Here is a 17,863-nt window from a genome sequence, read left to right as displayed (position 1 = left end):
ATTTGTATTGTGTGTCTATGTGTGTGTGTGCGCGCGTGTGTGTTATTTGATATGCCATACGGAATACAATTTAACATTTCCTTAACACCCCAGCATGGCTTTAATGGATATTCTTATCTCCTTGTACCAAATGCTATAGGACACACCGATGATTCTTGAAAATCAGAAGGCAGTGGTAAGCTGCTAAATAATCAACCAGCCTCTTGTTTTAAAGGTGTCTTTTGGATCTAATGAAACATGCAAAGTGTCCCCCTGACCGATGGCTTCAGTGATTTAAGTTGTTATGTATTTTTCTCATATAGTTTCTTTGTCTTTTCTGGAAGAGTTGGGATTGTCTGAGCAAGTACACCTAGCTTGAGATGCTTCAACTTATCAATGGACTTACATTTACCAGGGAATTAGAACTGACCTGAGCATCCTAAAAGACCTTTCATGGGGTAGGGGATGGGGAGCCTTCTAATTTTCTCTGCTTTGGGTCCTATTTATTTGCACTTAATTTCTGTGTAGCTAAGTATGGTTGGATCTACCCTTTTTGGAATAATGAACTATTACAATAATGAGCATTTTAATTAGCATAGTTTAGAAAGTTCTAATTTGTCTGACTTCTCTGCGGTTATATCTACTGGCTTATTTTTCAATATAATCACATTTCCTGTATTCATCCAAGCAGAGATTTTAGTGTTCAACTACTTAGTCTTCATTTCTTGTTGCATATGAACATGACATTATCAAATGAAGAAGACGCCTAGTGTAGCCTTCAAAAAGGCAAACAGTTATGAAACACAGTAGCAGGGCTCCTTCTTTGACTCCTTCAGAAAGATGAATTTGATAGGTTTCTTGGATGCACCTCAGAGTGGCTGTAGTGTGAGTCCACCATTGTGTGACTGGTTTCAAAGTGCATGGCTTCACGTTTTCCGATTACATAAAGGTTGAGATGTCAATAAAGATCTTAAAATCTTAATGCTGCAAGGTAATGTGAAGATTCAAAGTTTTCATCACTTTGAGGGGATGATGTTTCCTTAGGGAGGCCCTAGGGAATTTCTTGCCCACTCTGTTGTTCCTTTAAAGAAATGACTTCACCCTTACTAGCATTTCACCTTTGTGGTCAACACTAATGCTCTCTCGGGGACTGTGGGATCCTTAACCCAAAGGAAGTACAAGAGGAGCCACACCAGCAGTTCATAAAAATGATAGAAAATTCACAGTGTGCTACTAAATAATCTCTTGGCACAGTGGTTTAGAGATTATTACATCTAAGTGCATGCTTTTATGGGCACACATAGGTGACGACTTGTGCCCGTGCCTTGGCAGGCTGAAAGCTGACCTCAAAGCTGCCAGTGGTCAGGTGGTGAGAACTTGGCATGTCAAAGTGCTGCATTGCTTCCGTGGCTCACCGCTCGCTTCTTCCAACCAAGATCAGCTGCTGGTTTTCAAGAATGTTCCCTTGGGTACTTAAATGCTGCTAGCAGCGGTTTTATTACAGCCTTCCATGATGTGGTGGGGCTGAGCAAGTTGCATTGAGGTTGTTATAGGAAGCAGAGCAAAGCCGTCTGGGGCATGAGTGAATGAAATTTTCGAGCGCATCAGCTCAACCGTGGAACACAGGGGACTTGGCTCACTTGGAAGAGAGAGGTTGGCTTGAGAAGATGTTGTTAGGCTTTGTGCAGCGTTGGGGGGTGTGGGGGTTCCAAGACAGGGTTTCTCTGTGTAGCCCTAGTTGTCCTGGAACTTGCTCTGTAGATCAGGTTGGCCTTGAACTCAAAGATCTGCCTGCCTCTCTGCCTTCCGAAAAGAGGTTTTTAAATGAATATATTATTTGACAATTTCACACACACACATACACACTCACATGCACATGCACACGCACACTAAATTATAGATGTTCTAATACACCAAAAGAATGAAGACTTATCTAGTGAGATATGGAGGTCGCCTCAGCCCCAGCTGCTGGAGATACAGAGCTAGAAAGGCAGATGTTATCGATCGGTGCCTCCCCTGTGCAGCTTCCTCATAGCCTGCACGGCTACCTCTCTGGGCATGCGCACAAGGAAACACCTCAAGAGAGCAAGCCCAGATATTCTCCTCCTTTGTGGCATTTGCCTCTTCCATACAGAAGTATTAGTCTGTTCCCCCTGTTTGAAATGTTGAAACTGCAGTGTCTAATGATGTGGACATGCCGGGAGTCAGGGATACAAGCCCAGTGGTTGACATCAGAGCAGACACAAAGTTTGAACAGAGGCTTGCTAAGAACCTTGGGGGGAAATAAGAACTAAAAATTATCTTAGATAAACAAGCGGGGGATGGATCTCTTTCCCAGCCAAAGAGCTAGACATTGGCAGGAGAAGATACCTCCTTATTTAGTTAAAGACATGCCGATGGGCCAGCTACATGCTAGCAAAGCTTTCCTCCAAGCTGTTACACGCACAAGAAAATCCCTCAGGAATCAGAGGAAGTGCAGAAGTCTGCCTTTGGAAAACTTCAGAGTCACAGCAGAGGTGAAACTCACACTCCAAATCCCAAGGAAGGCAGAGTTACGCTGAGATTGCACAGAGCATCGTGGCTATTTCTTGAAGGAGATTTAGCATGGAAACATGCTTGCTATGTGCTCCCAACTAAATGCAGCAAATAGTGGACCTACTATGTAAGAGATGGATAATGAGGGACATAGATAAATGCGGAGGAGTCGTTTTGACCTTCTAAAAAACCCAACTGAGAAGCTCTAAAACCACTAAAGAGCCCAGCTAGTGAAGTAACAAGACCCAAGGCCATTAGACACCAGCAGCGGGTAGGACAGAGCTAATGTGACAGAAAGGGCTGTCATCAGTGTAAAGAGAGACCTCCCCAGTCACAACAGGTATGAAAGAGTAGCTAGACAGGTGGTGATAGCTGTAGGTTTCTCTTTATTAATGGTTTCTCTTCTTGAAGAATATCCTTAATCAGAAAAAACAAGTAGCAGGCCAGTGAATGTACCAAAGTAATGAATGACTGTGTGACCACCCAGCTCCAGACAAATGTAATCAACAGAGAAAATGAGCCTTGAAATATGATGGCTCAGCGACTACTCAACCCAACACAGCGGCCACCAAATCTGCCAATTCCTCGGGTCAACTGCTTTCAAGCCTATATCCAGATGAAACCACAGCTCTGCTATTACCATCTTCCTGGATATGAGCAGCCATGGACAGAAGTTTATCCACCTAGCATTTCCCAGCCCCTAACTATAAAAGTACCTTTGGCTAATCTACTGCATCTGGCTCAGTTTGACCCAGTTTGACTTTACAGAGTACATGTACCAGGGTACACCCAGGAGAATGAGGAGAATAAAAAAAAAAAAAACCAGACTGTGAAGGAACTAGCTTCAACATAATCCTCCCTGTATCAGCAGCAGCTGACCTCAAAGGGCCATAGCTAACTTTTAATAACATTTCTCACAAGAAACACTGTATTCCCCCTTTCATGCTGCTGACTGTCTAACTTACGGCATGGTTGCTAAGCACCTCCCTCCTGTGACTCTCATTCATGTCACTCATTCTCCTTTTAAGTCATTTTATTTTCGGGAGTTAGAATTAAGGCAAAATCCAAATTAATAGACTCCAACAACTTCAGCAGCTCTAACCGTCACCTCATTAACTTTCTACAATCATCCCTCTCCTGGACTTGACTGAGTGTGATCCAGGGTTAGAGGTAAGACTCCAGTAACTCCGTTTCCACAGCAGTCTGCCTCCACTGCCCCTCACTGTCTGGGAAACACTCTCCTGCATCCCTGCAAACCGGAGCACGAGTTACATTCACACTCCTTAGCTGATGTGCCAGCCTCTGCCACCACTTTCTACACGTTCAAAGCACGGGCTCAAACTAATGTAACCTCCACTAATCCAGCACTTTTCCCTGTCCCTCCTTCATTTTTATTCTAGAATAAGATCACATTTCTTTCTACTAGTGTGTCTCTCTTTTTTTCTCATTTTACTTGATTTTTGAAAATTATTATCACTATCCCTGACCTCAAGCTATATTACAAGGCAATTGTTCTAAAAACTGCATGGTACTGGTACAGAAATAGGCACGTAGATCAATGGAATAGAAGATCCAGAAATGAGCCCTCACATATATGGTAACCTAATTTTTGACAAAGGAGCTGTAAACATTCAATGGATAAAGGACAGCCTATTCAACAAATGGTGTTGATCCAACTGGCACTCAGCATGCAGAAGAATGAAAATAGACACTTTCTTATCTCCTTGTACAAAGCTCAAGTGTAAGTGGATCAAAGATCTCCACATTAAACCAGGTACACTGAAACTATTAGATGAGAAAGTAGGGAAAACCTTAGGACACATAGGCACAGGAGAAAATTTCCTGAACAGAACACCAATGGCTCGTGCTCTAAGGTCAAAGATTGACAAATGGGACTTGATGAGATTGCAAAGTTTCTGTAAGGCTAAGGACACTGTCAAGAAAGCAAAACGGCAGCCAACAGAGTGGGAAAAGATCTTTACCAACCCACATCAGATAGAGGCCTAATATCCAAGGTATACAAAGAACTCAAAAAGCTAGACAACAGAGAATCAAACAACCCTATTAAAAATGGGGTACAGAGCTAAACAACAAAACTATTAAGGAATATTGAATGGCTGAGAAACATCTAAGGAAGTGCTTGACATCCTTAGCCATCAGGGAAATGCAAATCAAAACAACCCTGAGAGTCCATCTCACACCAGTCAGATTGGCCAAGATCTAAAACTCAGATGACAGCAGATGCTGGTGAGGATGTGGCGAAAGAGAAACACTTTTCCACTCTTGGTGGGGTTGTAAATTGGTACAACCACTCTGGAAATTAGTCTGGCGATTCCTCAGAAAATTGGACATAGTACTACCTGAAGACCCAGCTATTCCACTTCTGGGCATATGCCCCAGAAACACTCAAATATACAACAAAGACACATGCACCACAATGTTCATAGCAGCTCTATTTACAATAGCCAGAGCTGGATAGAACCCAGATGTCCTTCAGTAGATTAATGGATACAAAAATTGTGGTACATTTACACAATGGAGTACTACTCAGCAATCAGAAACAATAACTTAACGAAATTCTTAAAATGGTTGCATCTAGAGAATATCATCCTGAGTGAGATAACCCAGTCACAAAAGAACAGATATAATATGCAGTCACTGATAATGGGATACTAACCCCAGAAAGCTCTGAACACCCCAGAAACAACTCACAGACTGTGTGAAGTTCAAGAAAAAGAAAAAAGAAAAAAGAAAAAACCATTATGCTCAATCCTTACACACCAAGAAAACTTTGACTAATTTCAGGTTACACTCTGTTTTACATGTACTTTATGCTCATTGTAACTAGTAAGATCTTAATGCACACTATCAAACCTTTGAAAAAAAAAGCCAAGCACTGACAAAAATGTATTCATATACTTTTATGCAAAAATGCTTAAAATTTGTTCATTTATCTTTGTTTTTTAAAGTAAAGTTGTTCAAAAAATAAATAAATACTTCTAGTAAGTCTAAATACATTCTCTGCATAAATAATGCTAAATATACATAAATTTAATTTTAAAATTCGAAAAGAAAATTGTTTGATGCTTATTTATTTTTGGTTGGGGCAAGCCAAGCGTCTATGGGAGATCAGAGGTCAGATTGCAAAGGTTGGCTTTCCACTTCCACCCTATGGTTTCTGGGGACTAAAGTCATTAGGCTGGTGGCAAGTGTCTTTAACACTGAAACACTTCAGTAGTCTTTCTTTTTCTATTATAGTATTAGAGTTTAGTGACCACCTATAGAAATAAATTAAACTTACAGCTTTGAATACATTTGTACGTATATACACAGAGAGAGAGATATCATATACCTAAACATATATATACCTATGCAAACACTTTCATATACATATTTTCGTATACATAAGTATACATATACCATAAAAATATACATATCCATTAGTACATCTTGGTACTCAGGAATCCCACTTTATCTGCATTGTTCCCCCAGCTGACTACCCTAAAGGCAACTCCCTCTCTTTCAAGATGTCCGGTAAGCAAGTTCAGTAGGGAAGGAAGCAAGACCAGAATTCTCATTGTTAGGCAGTGGCATTGTTTCTGACACACCACGAGGACTCAGAAGGAGCCTCATGCAGGCCTGCCTGGAAAAAGCCAAAGGCCAGGAAAAGTGGCAAACAAGATAGATAATGTGCGTGAAAGTCATTGGTAACTGCAGGGTTGTTATTAACATTTTAAGCAGCTGGAGTTGGGGAGGTGGGAGGAAAGACGTTAAAATGTAAGGAGTGCTAACTTTATAATTAGAAGTCATGAACATAATGAAAATCACACCCTCATTTGGAATATTGGGTCTCCACTCATATTACTAGAACAATGATATTCACCTTCACCTTACAGACTTGAACTGAGGGTCAAAGGTCAAATCACTGCCTGAACATCTATTGCAGAGGCCATTGCATAGTAGGGTCTGGAGAGTCAGCAGCACATAGTAGGGGCTGGGGAAATTCAGCTCATGACTTGTAGGTGACGTGTTCTGGTCTTCCTTGTGGCATAAAGTTAGCCTCCTCTGTAGATCATGCAGCCTGAGACAGAAGAGAGTCCTCAGCCAAACGTGAGCAGCCAAATTCACTCATCCCTTCCAGGCCCCTCCCTGAGGGGGAGCCTTGTAGCAATTTATAGCTTTCCTGATTTAGTGGGATCTCAGGCCAGAGAGGCGGCTTTGGGGTTCAATTACCATTAAACATAAAGGCACATTCTAGCCGCCTGATACTAAGCGGGGCTGGACTCCTAGTCAATGTTATTTTCTCTCTCAGAATGGTTCGCTTCCAGCTGCAATCAATATTCATTTCTTTGGCAGAAGAAATGCAAAAGAAATCAAAGCCATGCTGTTTGTTTCCAAGAATTTCACTTTCGCTATCCATACGGGCAGATCCTGTAACAGCAATGCCCACCTGCTCTATGCTTCGAAATTATCCTGCATTTTCTAGAGTATTTTATAATCCTGTAAAACTGACTGGCAGGTAACAATAGCCCTGCACTGCATGGGAAGCCCCCGAAGGTGAGAGTAGCCTTATGAGTGTCTCAGATTCTTACCAATAATGAGCAATAATGCTGATTCCAAGTCTACGGCTGTGGAAACTAAAAATGCCATTCTCAAGTTATATTGGAAGAGAAAGATTGGCTGGGATTTTGAAGTAAATGCAATAAACTCCTTAAACCATTTCCTTTTCTGACAACCAAGTAAAACCATTATGAAATACAAAATATGATATGCTCATGAGAAGATAGTATAAGGCAATAAATTAGCACTCTGAATTTGATGAGTAGTAGCAACCGGACTAGGCAGAACTTTGAGCATTCCTCATTCTCAGACAGCCACAGGCATGTCAAGGGGTTGAAGCCACGCCCCACACTTGTTTCAAATCACATAGTCATCACTGCTGAGTTTGAGTGTTAGGTCACAGCACTAAGACTCCCATTGTATTTTTCCCATGATTTATACAAAAAAAAATTTAATAGTCATCCCTGTATTATCTCTTTCCTTATTGTTATTTTTCTACCAGAAATCAATACAGTAAAAGAGTAAGTGGTGTTTCCTTCCTCAAGTAATATTTGGTTGGGGATTTTTGCAGTTCAGTAGTAATTAAATATACAGAAAACTTGAAAGAAGCACAAGGAAGCAAAAGGATGCATCCAGAAATTACACGTGTCATTCACTGACAGCTTTCACTGCATTAGCCCTAAAAGGGATGCCAAACAATGATTTCTGCACCAAAAGTTTGATCTCTGCATCGATTCTAAGTAGGTACAAATGTTCAGAGTGCATGCTGTATCCCAGTGCTGGGATAGGGTGGATCAATAAAAAGGCACATACAATACTTCAGTGTGGACTGAGTATGAAGAAAAGAGAAGGAAATGAAGGATGGGCCACAGTTAAGTCAAAATAAGAGGTTAAATGGCTGGCTCATTCCAGAATACAATAACTCTAAAAATCAATCACCTGCTTGCTTTATCTAAGGTCTGAAATTGCTAAGAGCAGGACATGGGACACAAATGTTAGCTAGGAACATTCAGTGTCAGTAACCGTGAATGAAGCCCTTTTATAGAGAAAACACTATCAGTGATGGTGAAAATTAATTAATTATGTAAGCTCATGGTGAGTTTTGATCGTGCCGTTTTTGTTTATTTGTTTTGGTTTTTGGTTTGATTTTTTGTTATTTTTTTTTTGAGGGAGGGTCTGAGTTTATTCACCAATTTTGAATTATCAGTAAGAAGTCATCTTTTATTCTATGGGATTAAACAAAGCTACTACTGAAAAGGAAGAGAGCATTTCAGAAATACAGGAATCCCAAACATGATATCTCAACTTGCTAACAATGAAATAAATATAAAGAAAGCTTTGCAAATAGTATTAGCTATGAATTTGTCACTTAAATGCGTACATCTTGTTGAAATTCTGGATGCAAACACGGGGTACTAGGTATGCTGGGGGGGGCACTGGGCTGTTTAGCTGGACCCCTGGCCCACTACGTATATGTTTCTTTCCATTACTCATTAAATGTCTGATAGCCATGGCCATTTTCCATTGCATTGAATGTAGCCTCCATCACTGTAAGAACTTATGTTCGCTGTCCGAACATTCTCTAGACATCAGCAAAAAGTTTATCATCTTTTCCATTATTTTCAAACCACTAGAAGTGTGGGTGGATATTCATTTGTCATCCAAATATTTGGAGAATGGTTTACAAGCCTTCTCTCCAGTCACTTCTCCAGATGTAAGTTGAATCATAAATCCAAGCATGATGACTCCTTTTGTAGCACTCCAAAAAGCATATTACAAACAAATGTTATTATGAAACACAAGAGTCACTCGTATTTATGACTGAACAGGTGGTTGGGACATAGGGTTGCAGCTGATCGTGAGTAAGAAGAGAAACTGTGAGAGCTAAAATTTACCATGAAGGTCTGCCAGCCCAGTGATTTCACTTTATTCCAGAGAAAACTAAGAAAGAAACAGAGATTCGCCTAAGGTCTGTGATCACAGCAAGTGTTCTAAAGGTCTAGTGTATAGCATCTCACAGCATACTCCATGGGAAGTTTTTGTCAACCTCAATAATATTGTAATTGTTCCTAAGAGTCGATGATACTGTGCATTTTTTTGAGCAAGCCAACATAATGGTTGTAATTGCACTGATGGATTAGAAAGAAAAACCAAAGCATGTCTATGTAGATGGGTCAATAGGTGGCAGATGACTCTCAGCTCTTTCTGATACACAGCCAGTGAAAGCAGAAGCAGAAAACTATGTGATTTATATGCTGTAACCCATTGTTACATAACAGAGCCGTTCCTTTATTTGACACCGACTACCCACTATATATCATGCAGTCCTTAAAGAGCCTGTCATTTATTGTGTTTTAATACAGTATTAAAAATACTATTTGAAAAAATATTGAACTCTTCCATCTTCCCATTTTTACATATGTGTGGCTTGATTTATTAATTTATGTTCACAAAAATTGTATTTGTCATAGGCTGACTAGAGAAGCATAAATAAGACTCCAACTGTCGTTGATTATGCCAGACATCAACAGGAACTTGTAAAAATGGAAAATAATACTATTCTTCATACCTCCATTTTTGTTTTGAAAAATCTAGCTATTCTCATAATATGTGATTTTTATTATAATTTTTAATAAATTAGGGATTTGTTTAATTTATGTTTAAAGAAACATCAATAGATATAACTCACATAAACACAAGATCATGGGAAGTTTCAATACTGAAATTTGCATATCTCCTGAGACCAAAGGGTTGAAAACTAAGAAAGTACAGATAATCCTTAATGGCAACAATAAAAATCAAAATAGAATTTTATGTTGATGGTACTGTAAATAGTGTAAGTAATAAACAGCAAAAGTCATGCACCATGTATCCATTGGGTTCTATGTACAGTCAAATAAAGCGCTCTGAAAATTGTGTGAGTCCAATAAATACACATGTGTGTCTGGGCAAAGGTTTTTTGGTTGTGCAGTACTTTGATACACAAACTATAAAAGCACCAGCAAGTGTTATTGTGTAGCAGAAGCTGAAAGAGTCTTCAGCCACATACCCTAATGGGAATTATGAAAGCATTGTTTGTGCCTTTATGTACTTATATATGAAGCATGATGTAGGCTTTGGTAAATGTTGAAAGGAAGGTAGTGGGAAACCATCAAAAGAGTGATATATGTAACTCATGCTTTTGAAAAATAGCTTTAGTAACTAATGTTACATGAGACAAAGACAAACATCCAAAAGTCAGAATAATGTGAAGAGAGGGACTTAGGGATACATTCCATTCACCAAAATTATCACCAATTAAATTCAAGAAGGTAGTAGAAATTTCACTGGAGATTCAATTAATCTGCTGGAGTCTATTTTTTAAAGATTTATTTATTTTATGTATGTGAATACATTGTAGCAGTTTTCAGACACACCAGAAGAGGGCAACAGATCACATTACAAATGATTATGAGCCACAATGTGGTTGTTGAGAACTGAACTCAGGACCTTTGGAAGAGCAGTCAGTGCTCTTAACCACTCTCTCCAGTCCCTGCTGGGGTCTTTAACAATCAGCTTTCCACCAACCAAAGGTTAAGCAGATGTGTAGGAAGAAGTACAAGAGAGGTAGAACAGATGAATAAAAATGGCCGTCACCACTCATCAGCTAAGTACCCCTGGACCATTCTGAGGGCTTCAGAAATAACAGAGACAGCTCCATGAGAACTCACTTCATATAAAGCTCATGTGAGACAGTGAGGGAGAAGCTCTTGAAGAATTGGAAAAGCTCCTCTCATTAGGTGAGAAGATGAATGACGTTGGACAACTACAAACAACCCACATATTATCTAATAAATGAGAAGCAAATCAAGCATATCTATGCTCACTGCTAAAATCATGTGGCATTAATCTTAAAAATATAAATAACTTTTCATTATAAATCAGACTATGTTACAATTATCTGTCATTTTTATCACAAGAGCAAGGAGCTCAAGAAAAGCCCTTTATATTTCCAATGAAGAAATACCAGGAAAAGAGAGATGAACTCAAGGCAGAGCTGATTCTTCCAGCCTCCAGCCAATAGTCATCTTCAGCAATAAATTTCAGGGCATGATAATGGTAGGAAATGAAGCAGGGGTTTCCTGTGTTCCACTGAGCCATGGGAAGGGCCCAGAACAGGGTCAGAAGAGATGATATAAGGAGACATGCTCTCAAATATATACTTCCTGGGATAAATACTTTAATGTTTAATTAATACAGTAAAAGAAAAAAAAAAAAAAAACTCCTACCAAAAATAAACAAACCTTCCCAAGACCAGCAAGTTCTTTCTATCTGTGAAGTTTGGGGTGTGCAAGCCTGAAATTTGATACTTGGTGAACATGGATCAAAGTTGTTATTATGGGTTGATACCCATACATCTATCTCTATTTACCTCAGATTCATGCACACATTGCCAACTGGCTTGGAAGGACGCATACAGATTTTCCCCATGACTAATCCTCATATTTACCACTGTATGCCCAAGGGGAGAGAGTAGTGAGAAGTCACAATTATTTACAAAACTGTAGGCACAACACAAATAGGCTTCTTCAGAAGAAAAAAGAGCACAAGAGAAGACGACTACCGTGTGGGCTTTTTATACTCGTCTCTGTTAACCAAATTGCTGAAATTTCCATGCTTCCCTGCTTCAAGGAGCTCATCAGGATCACAGAAATTCTCTCTCAACCCAGATACAAAGGAAACCTGACACTCTTGGTACTAAAGAGATGTTCTGGAAGCCTTGTGCCAGAAGTAAAGGGCTGCCCTTGACCTACTGGCTTTTCTCGCCTTCTCTCCCCTGCATTGCTTCATTTCCTACTATGGGCCAGTTCCTATTCAGGGAATTCTGGGATACACCAAATGAAGCATCTAATGGATTGCAGTACTAAACACAGTGAGAAGCACCCATCACAGAGGTGCATGTGCCATATAGCCTTCTGTCTGTGGCTTTGCCAAGCAAAGACAGTATAAATACAAAAGTCTTATGCTGAAGTACAGTCAGTATGACCCATAGTAGAAAGATGCAGAGTCTATGTATTTGTGCTTCATAGAATCTATGCAATTCACCAAGAGGCATCCATAGCTGAGTCCCTTTTCTGTCTAATACACATGTCAGAAGAATAAACAAATGATTTGAATCCAGGGTCCTGCCACATGGCCTTTCTTCTCTCACTTAAAGTAATTCCTAAACCCAGAGCATCTATTTTCTTCTGTTGTAAATGGGAGATAAACAAAGTAGAACCTGTGATGTCTGAATTAATTTCCAGCCCTAAAATGTTTAATGATCGAGCAATGAGCATAGTATAAGGACAATGAGTAAAAGTCACCATCTAACGGATATTCCCCAGTCTGGAAATCCTCCATGATACAACTGTTCATTCAAAGGCGTGAAGGAATATAAGCTGCTATTCTGCCAGCTGAAGGACAAGATGCTAATGGAGATGTGCCTTTTTCCCAGAGGGAAAAGTAAGGTCTATTGAAGGGGAGAGCTGAGAGATGTCAGCCACGGGGGTAAATGCAAAGGGCAGAACACACAGGGATTTGCAGTCACTGTCATAGCAAGACTGTAAGGAAGTTCAGAGCAAGGCCTTTGCAACAAGGTCCTTTCGGGAGTCGTGCCTTATTTATTCTGTCACCATCTGTCCACCAGTGTGATTTCGGGCTTTGTCCTCAAGGTGTAGAGGGCTTGAGTACTTGTCATTGTGAGTAGAAAAGAAGGACTGCAGAAGTCGGTGCTGCTCTGTAGATGGTCATAGGGAGAGAGGAGGTGAGAAGAAAAGAACAGTGGGGGAGTATTGGGAAAGCAGGGAGGGCCTATTACACACCTCGATGACACAAACGGGGATGGGCAGAGCTCTCGTATTGAAGCGCATATTCTACTCTGTCGAAAGGCAGCTAGTTCTTTGCCTCATATGTAGGGTGTTGCTCTGTGTTTTTAACTCTTTCAAAGCCTGAAAGATTGGTTGTGAAATGGATCTTTTTATGGAGTAGCTCAGTTGGCCTTCAAAGTGCCTGTGGTCCTGGCCCAGCCTCACTAAAACTATAGGACTCCACCACCACCTCCAGCTCTTAAATGTATATTTAGATGAGAATATTTAAGAAAATATTTTATTGTTTGACAATTTTATACACCCACATAATAAATTTTAGCTGTCTTTGCCTCCAATCAATCTCTTCTGCTTCTCCCCATTCTTTCTCATCAAGCCCCTGATTTTCTTCTCTTCATTTTGTGTGTGGCCCATTGAGTTTAGTTAGAGTGTCTTACTCAAGCATATTGGGATGGGGGGAAGGCTTGGTGAAACAAGGACAACTTATCTGTGACTACACCACTACAGGAAATGACACATCTTCCTCCTCCTCCTTCCCCCAACAACCTTTAATTGTCAACAATTACTCAAGAAAATTGGGGCTTCATGAATCCCTTGCCCATCCAAAATGCTATGCTCAGAGTCTCAGACATGTATGTGTCTTCTGTAATAAGTATGAACCCAGTAGTGTAATTACTGTATCCTGTCCAGAAGCCATCTTTGCTGCAGAGTTCCCCTTTTACATTATCCTCACACCTTCTTCCATGATGTATCCTGTCCCTTAAAGTGGATGACACATCTGTCCCATTTGAGAAAATCTTCTGTCACCTATTCTTGGCACTTCTGCCAGTTATGGGAGAAAAGGGTATTTAAGTCACCCATGTAACTGCATCAATGATTAAAAATAGGAATTCCTGTATCAATAGTTTTATAAGTTTTATAAATAACGTGAACTTGGATGTTTGGGGGACTATGGGAGAAACTATCATTATCTCAAGAAGAATGATAAAGGGAACAAATGAAGTCTCTATTCATTAAGTCCTGTGACCATTGTTCATCAGCTCACACAATCTGCTTGCACCACTAGAAAGAAAGCAGAATAAAGTTTTTCATAACTGTTTTATAGGTGAAGAGTCAAATGCTTAGGTAGGTAGATGGAGACATACACCAAGATGTACACCCATACACATAATTAGAAATAAAATGAATGTCAAAAAAACAACATAATAGATTGAAAGCAAATATGATCAGAGACTCATCATGTGTGTATGAAAGTCTCATAGTGACACCCATTGTAATGTAGAATTATATGAAAAAACAAGGAAAAACCACAAGTAAGCTGAGGGTCAAACTTAATCACCAAAGCTAAAGGTATAGATTCCGGGTTTGATCCCCAGCGCCACAAAAAAAAAAAAAAAAAAAAAAAAAAAAAAAAAAAAAAGCTTAAAGCAAAAGAAATAAAGCCAACTAAGGGCAAACAAACAAGTCTCAAGCATTGAGCCTACTGTGTGTTCAAGTCAGTTTGCACTCGGTGTGTGTCACAAGACCATTGAAAGCAGCTAGACATGAACACAAGTAGGGGCTGCACCAGCTAACTTCACTGGTTATGACTAAATAGAGAGGTGAGGTAGAGAGCTGAGTGGTAAAGGGCTTGGTGCTGAGCCTGAAGACATGACTTATATCCCCAGAAACCACTTGGTTGCAGAAGAAAATAACTCACTTTTATGGGTTGTTTTTTTACCTACACACACACACACACACACACACACACACAGTATATCTTTGCAGATTACAGTTGAAATAAATCTGAGTCACCTTTTAGTAGAATTGAACAGAGACTGAGATCTGTTATATTTTGTCATGTTGTGAATTAGAGTTAAACCAGATAGCACCTTTGGGTTTCTTGGTATATGGTCCATAGTGTACCAAATGTCTCTAGGTCACAGTGTATGAGACTAAATTAATGTAGACTTACTATAGGTGACTTAGAAAAGAAACAAACAAAACACCCTCATGCTGACATCCTGGTCAGCAGTAAATAAAAAATACAGTCCTACTTAGAAATGGTATCTTCACAAAAATAATTCAAATTACCATGGCAGGGCTAATTCCAGTATGTTCATTTCTCTTTTTGTAAATTTTAAAATACTTTTGAAGGGCCATATAGCACGCAAATATCCAAATGCACAGAAGAAGTCCCTATGAGGGTAAAGGCACACAAGGGGAGAGAGAACAGCAGAGGTGACTAATAAACCAGAAGCTAAGGATGGTCGATGGATTCTGCATTTTCCCTCATAGCCTTCAGGAGGAAGGAACCAACCATGTCGGATGCCTGACAAACACGATGACTTGAGGCTTTGACGCTCTGAGACAACACCTTTTAGCCTTAAGCGTTTAAGCCACTTGATGTGTAGTGTTTTCTTACACGTGCAGGAGACGACCGAGACTATGTCGATAGCATCGGCCTGGCATTTTTCTCTGTCTTACAGCTCATCCATCAGCAGCCTGGATCTTGCTCACTGCACAGTTTCAAGCCCTTTGGAGACCTAAATTTACACCACAGATATTGTTTGACTCCACGTAGAATGAAATGTCCATAAGACCACCACACTACGGGTGGTGTTCAAACGGGCCTCACTCACTCATTCACCTCGCAAACTGTCAGCTTCTCCAAGACCCATTTCTTGCCCTCCACATTGAGAGCTTGGCAGAGTTTAGTTCTATAGTTGAACCTGAGCCCAGAATTAATAATAACTGGTGAGCTTCAGGGTTGAGCTCCCTTGCCCTTCTTTGTCTCTCTTTGCAGATGGTTCACCCCCAGAGAAACTGTGGAGGTTGGGTCTAGCAAAGTCTAGGGAACACACTGTCACACTCTGACAGATCCAGCCCAGGTCATTGAACAAGGAGAGAATTCCCTTCATCTTGAGCCCTACTTTCCTGTGTTCCACAATAAAAATTATCCTCTAATAACGTTACTACATAGTTTGATATGCTACCATTTTCTAACACAACCAGATAAGCGACTCTAAGAATTAAGAAATTCTATAAGGAAATGGTTGTTTAAAAGTTACTTATCAGCAGCTAAGCAGACTACATTAGCCCAACAGAAGTGACATGATTTAACTTTTATGTTATTTGTCAGGACAACGTTCCCACCCAAAGCCTAGTGAGCAGTGAGGAAGTCACTTCGGGGATTCGATCACCCCAGAGAGGTCCTCCTGATGTACAATCCCCGACCAGAATCTCTGATTCCGCAATAGTAGCCCATAATTCTGGAGCCGTCTGAATGGAAGCGCATTTACTGAGAGAGAAAATACTGAAGGTGTTTCCAAATTAAGTCTTCTTACTATATTCCTGTCCAGCAGCAAATGGATCCACTAGGTCAAGCTGAACTCACTGTCTAGACACATTGGATACTCATTTCATCATGAACAAAATACTGTGAGAACCGTGATATGCATTCAAGCATGTAGTTCCCTAGCTTTATGATCATGCAGGGTCTTATAATGATTCCAAATGACAATAACACATGCCTACTTACTATGAATGCTTACTTAATAGCCCAGGCTAAGGACTTCATTCGCTTTTGCTATTCAGACTTCCGTAAAAGCTCTGTGAGGTTATATTCCCATTTCAAAGACAGTAAATGAAGGTAGATCAGAGGCAATGACTGAAATTCACAGACCAAATGCATTATAGCAATTGAAGCTCATCCAGCTTCAGCAACTGTTCTATTGCCTATTATTGATACCTGCTCCCCAAAATGGCAGCTACTGTCACCATCATATTTTCCATGTTCCACTGTGGCCTCTCCAAGTGTGAAGCTATAGCTTCCTCAGCCTTCTGAGTACCCTGCAGTTGACAGTTGTTGAATGACTCCTCATCCGTAACTATAAAATATTTTCACCCTCCACTCAGGTTTTTTTAGTTCTTGACAAGTTATGCCTTCTAATAGTTAATGTCTCTTAAATCTCTTTTCTTCTGCTCCCTGTCTATATTTATGCCAAACTCAAGGTGGTGCATTGCCCTGGGGCCTACTGTTCTATTTGTCTTTTCTTTCTTTCTCTATGTCTCTCTACGTTTCCTTCTTTCCTTCTCTCTTCCTTCTGTCCTTCATTCCTTTTTTCTTTGTTCTTTTTGTCAACCTAGTACAAGTTAGAGTTAAATGGGACAAAGAGCCTCAACTGGGTAAGTGCTTCCATTGTATCAGCCTAGAGGCAAGTCTATGGGGACAATTTCTTTACTGCTAGTTAACAGCCAAAGCTCCAGTCCAGTAGGATCAGTGCCTCTTATTGACTAAGTAATAAAGAAAAAAGTAGGCTGAGCAAGCTGTAGCAAAGAAGCCAGTAAGCAAGATTTTTCTATGGCCTCTGTTTCCATTCCTGCCTCCAGGTTTCTGCCTGGAATCCCTTTCCTGACTTGCCTTCACAATGGATTGTAAGTTGACATAAACCCTTTCCTCTCCAAGTTGATTTGGATTATTATATTTTATCACAGAAAGAGAAAAGAAACTAAGACACTCCCTATGTTCCCCTACACGGAATAAGGCTTTTCTCCATATGTTTCTATGAAATGAACAAAAAGGAGGGTCAGTGTTATGACTTCATGCCAAGTCTAGGGACTCCAGAGAGTCACAGGCCCACCTTAACTGGCACAAGACTCATTATGACCTTTGAAGGAGTTCACAGGAGACCATGGAGGAATTGGAATTTGTTTCAAATCGCTGGTCATTGCATTACACAGTTCTTCATCATCTCTCGAGCATGTTCTAAAGCACAGAGTGGTAACCCTACACAGAGTTCCTTATTTGGAAGTCTGAGTTGGGGCCTGGGCATTTTCATCCTTACCAAAGTTTCATCCTCCTGCCCTAATTACAAAACAGTTTGTAAACCCATTGTTCTATAGGGAAAGATTTCAAGTATGAAAGAAATACACAGATAAATAGTGGCGCCCCAGTGGAGTGC

The sequence above is a fragment of the Micromys minutus genome, assembly GCF_963924665.1.
Source record: "Micromys minutus genome assembly, chromosome: 7".
NCBI lineage: Eukaryota > Metazoa > Chordata > Mammalia > Rodentia > Muridae > Micromys > Micromys minutus.
The sequence above is the reverse complement of the archived record's forward strand: the minus strand, read 5'-3'. Positions refer to the sequence as shown.